This window comes from Pristiophorus japonicus, chromosome 27 (genome assembly GCF_044704955.1).
Source record: "Pristiophorus japonicus isolate sPriJap1 chromosome 27, sPriJap1.hap1, whole genome shotgun sequence".
Classification (NCBI taxonomy): domain Eukaryota; kingdom Metazoa; phylum Chordata; class Chondrichthyes; family Pristiophoridae; genus Pristiophorus; species Pristiophorus japonicus.
This window is the reverse complement of record NC_092003.1, coordinates 17,261,390-17,266,461: the sequence shown is the minus strand read 5'-3', so window position 1 is coordinate 17,266,461 and position 5,072 is coordinate 17,261,390.

Sequence of the window (5,072 nt, the reverse complement as noted above, 5' to 3'; positions counted from 1 at the left end):
AGCTGGTTGGAGAAAATCAGATGCGACTGGAACTACATAAAGGTGTTGTCATCGGAGGAAGATACATGTGACCAAGTATTGAGCAAGTTCCCCTCACTGTTTGAACCGGGTATCGGCAACTTCACAGGAGCCAAGGTACAGATCCACGTGAACTCAGATGCCATATATGATGAGGGAGAAGGTTGAAATTGAACTGGACAAACTCCAGCGTGAAGGGATCATATCACTGGTCGAATTAATGAATGGGCCAGCCCCATTGTTCCTGTGCTGAAAAGTGATGGCAGTCAGAATCTGTGGAGGATACAAGGCTACGATCAACAGGGTTTCGAAACAAGATCAGTACCCGTTACCAAAGGCTGATGACTTGTTTGTGATGCTAGCTGGAGGGAAGTTGTTCACAAAACTGGACTTGACTTCAGCCTACATGACATAGGAGTTGGTCGAGACGTCAAGGAGACTAACGTGCATTAACACGCACAAAGGACTGTTTATTTACCACAGGTGACCATTTGGAATTCACTCGGTTGCAGCAATATTCCAGAGGAATATGGAAAGTCTACTGAAGTCCGTTCCCAGAACCGTCGTGTTCCAAGGTGACATCCTGATCATCGATTGTGACTCCAAGGAACATCTGAACAACCTGGAAGAGATTCTACTGCGTTTGGACAGAGTGGGACTCAGACTTAAACGCTCGAAGTGTGTCTTCATGGCACCAGAGGTCGAATTCCTCGGGAGAAAAATCGCCGCTGATGGCATCAGACCTACTGACGTGAAAACCAGGGCCATCAAGAATGCACCCAAGCCGCAGAACGTGACGGAGCTGTGTTCACTCCACTGGGTCTACTCAACTATTTTGGTGACTTCCTAACTAAATTGAGCACCTTACTTGAAACACTGCACATGCTATTAAGAAAAGGCAACAACTGAGTGTGGGGCGCATTGCAAGACAGAGCTTTCGAGAAAGCCACCAATCTGCTTTGCTCAAACAAGCTGCTGGTACATTATGACCCATGTAAACATTTAGTTTTGGCCTGTGACGCATAGTCATTTGGAATTGGTTGCGTGTTACAACAAGCTAATGAGTCGGGGAAACTTCAACCTGTCGCGTATGCATCCAAAAGTTTGTCTAAAGCAGAAAGAGCCGACAGACCTGGCACAGAGAATTGTGCCGATGCTTTGAGCCGGTTGCCGTTGCCCACACCGGAGGTGGAAACGCCACAACCGGCAGATTTAATGTTAATCATGGATACTTTTGAGAGTGAAGGTCACGGCTCAACAAGTTAAGACCTGGACCAGCCAGGACCCGATATTATGGGTGGTAAAGGGTTGCATCCTCAAAGGGGATTGGTCTGCCATACCTAAGCAAATGTGTGAGGAGGCCAAACCGTACATTCGTTGCAAGGACGAACTGTCTATTCAAGCAGATTGCATATTGTGGGACAATCGAGTTGTAATGCCTAAGAAAGGGAGAGAGAAGTTTGTGCGTAAGTTACACAGCATACATCCTGGTATAGTGATGATGAAGGCCATCACCAGGTCCCACGTATGGTGGCCAGGAATTAATTCTGAGCTGGAAGCATGCGTGCATCAGTGCAACACCAGCATGCAGCTCAGCAAAGCACCAACGGAATCGCCGCTGAGTCTGTGGTCATGACCATCCAAACCTTGGTCCAGGATCCATGTAGATTTTGCAGGTCCCTTCCTGGGCAAGATGTTTTTAGTGGTGGTGGATAGAATGCATAACCATGACATCCAGTACGTCCACGGCAACCATAGAGAACCTCAATGTCATGTTTGCAACACACGGTCTGCCTGACATAGTGGTGAGCGACAATGGGTCGTGCTTCACCAGTCAGGAGTTTCAGGAGTTTGTAAAACTTAACGGCATAAAACATGTAAGGTCAGCACCGTTCAAGCCTGCGTCCAACGGGCAAGCAGAACGTGCAGTACAAATTATCAAATAAAACATGAGGAGAGTAACCCAAGGGTCACTGCAGACCCGCTTGTCCTGCATACTGCTGAATTACAGGACAAGACCCCACACACTCACAGAGGCCTCGCCTGCTGAACTCCTGATGAAAAGAGGTCTTAAGACCAAGTTATCTCTTGTACACCCAGATTTAAATAATCATGTTGAAGACAGAGTCAACAAGGGTACCACGATCGCACAACTGTGTCACGCAAGATTTCTGTTAATGATCCTGTATATGTGTTGAATTATGGTCAGGGTCCCAAATGGATCGCTGGTACGGTCATGGCCAAGGAAGGTAACAGCGTATTTGTTATTAAGCTCAAGAATGGGCAAACTTGCAGGAAACACATGGATCAGACACAGCTGAGGCACACAGACGAGCCAGAACAGTGGGACGAAGAAACCATCGACGACCAACCAACCTACCAGCAGTCTTCAGCGGACTCGAGGGTCATCAGTGACCCGGAATTTCCATCACGGACCTGTTCAATAAAAATGGACTTGCAATTCCTGACACGGCCACTGCCACCCCCAACAAGTCAGTCATCCAGCCACCAGCCACAACAGACCCCGCACACTCACCCAAGGCTGGAATAGAACTGAGACGGTCAACCCAGGAGCGTAAAGCACCGGACCGTCTCAACCTGTGAAAGACTGTGATAAGATCTCAGAGCGGTTTAGTGTCATGTATGTACATGCTGTTTGTAGCCACCAGATGGTGTCATTGTTGGAGGCCACTGAGCAGCACGCTCACGGTGCTGCTCTGGTTTTAAAGGCCAGCCATTTTGTGAGTCAGGCACTTTGGGCCTGACAAAGCAGAAGGTTGTACCTTGCTTAGTTAAACAGTACTCAGTTTGAACCTTTATTGCATACATAACAGCATCAATTGTTGCTTGCAGAAGAGAGTTCCAAACTTCTACCGTCCTGTGTGTGTAGAAGTGTTTCCTCATTTCATCCTGAAAGGTCTGGCTCTAATGTTTAGACTGTGCCCCTAGTCCTAGACTCCCCAACCAGCAGGAAACGTTTCTCTCCATCTACCCAATCAATTCTCCTTAATATCCTGAAACCTTCGATCAGATCGCCCCTTAACCGTCTAAATTCCAGGGAATACAATCCTAATTTGTGTAATCTCTCTTCGTTACTTAACCCTGGAAGTCCGGGTATCATTCTGGTAAACCTACGCTGCACTCCCTCCAAGCCCAATTTACCCTCCCTAAGCTGTGGGGCCCAGAACTGCTCACAGTGCTCCAGGTGTGGTCTAACCAGGGCTTTGTACAGCTGCAGCATAACCTCTACCCCCCTTGTACTCTAAAATGCAATCATAGAACGGTCACAGCACAGAAGGGGGCCATTCGGCCCGTTGAGCCCGTGCCGGCTCTCTGCAAGAGCACCTCAGCCCAGTCCCACTCCCCTGTTCTCTCCCTGGAGCCCGACAATTTTATTTCCTTCAGGTACTTATCCAACTCCTTTTTGAAAGCCACAATTGAGTCTGCCTCCACCACCCTCTCAGGCCGTGCATTCCAGATCCTAACCACTCGCTGCGTAAAAAAGTTTTCCCTCATGTCACCTTTGGTTCTTCTGCCAATCGTCTTAAATCTGTGTCCTCTGGTTCTCGACCCTTCCACCAATGGGAACAGTTTCTCTCTATCTACTCTGTCCAGGCCCCTCATGATTTTGAACACCTCGATCAAACGTCCTCTCAACCTTCTCTGCTCCAAGGAGAACCACCCCAGCTTCTCCAATCTATCCACGTAACTGAAGTCCCTCATCTCTGGAACCATTCTGGTCAACCTCCTCTGCACCCTCTCCAAGGCCGTCACATCCTTCCTAAAGTGTGGGGCCCAGAATTGGACACAATTCTCCAGCTGCGGCCTAACTAGTGATTTACACAGGTTCATCATAACTTCCTTGCTTTTGTACTTTATTCCTCTGTTATGAAGCCCAGAATCCTGTAAGCCTTTTTAACCGCTTTCTCAACCTGCCCTGCCACCTTCAACGATGTGTGCACACATACCCCCAGCTCTCTCTGTTCATTCTTTTCTTTAATGCTGACTGGCATGTGCTTTTCCCCTTTGAGCTAGAAGGTTGTGTTCAAGTCCCACTCCAGGGACGAGCACAGATATCCAGGCTGACACTCCTAGTGCAGTGCTGAGGGAGCGCCGCACTGTCGGAGGGGCAGTACTGAGGGAGCGCCGCACTGTCGGAGGGGCAGTACTGAGGGAGCGCCGCACTGTCGGAGGGGCAGTACTGAGGGAGCGCCGCACTGTCGGAGGGGCAGTACTGAGGGAGCGCCGCACTGTCGGAGGGGCAGTACTGAGGGAGCGCCGCACTGTCGGAGGGGCAGTACTGAGGGAGCGCCGCTCTGTCGGAGGGGCAGTACTGAGTGAGTGCCGTACTGTCGGAGGGGCAGTACTGAGGGAGCGCCGCACTGTCGGAGGGGCAGTACTGAGGGAGCGCCGCACTGTCGGAGGGGCAGTACTGAGGGAGCGGCGCACTGTCGGAGGGGCAGTACTGAGGGAGCGCCGCACTGTCGGAGGGGCAGTACTGAGGGAGCGGCGCACTGTCGGAGGGGCAGTACTGAGGGAGCGCCGCACTGTCGGAGGGGCAGTACTGAGGGAGCGCCGCACTGTCGGAGGGGCAGTACTGAGGGAGCGCCGCACTGTCGGAGGGGCAGTACTGAGGGAGTGCTGCACTGTCGGAGGTGCAGTACTGAGTGAGTGCCGTACTGTCGGAGGGGCAGTACTGAGGAAGCGCCGCACTGTCGGAGGGGCAGTACTGAGGGAGCGCCGCACTGTCGGAGGGGCAGTACTGAGGGAGTGCTGCACTGTTGGAGGTGCCGTCTTTCGGATGCGACGTCAAACCGAAGCCCCGTCTGCCCTTTCAGGTGGATGTAAACGATCCCACGGGCAGTACTGGAAGAAGAGCGGGGGGTGGGAGGCGGTGGGGTGGGAGGGGGGCGGGTTTCTATCCCTGGTGTCCTGGGGCTGACACGTATCCCTCAATCAATGTAAAAAAAAAAGGATGATCTGGCCAATATCACATTTGTGAGAGCTTGTGAGCACAAGTTGGCTGGTGTGTTTGCCACGACACATCGCTGACT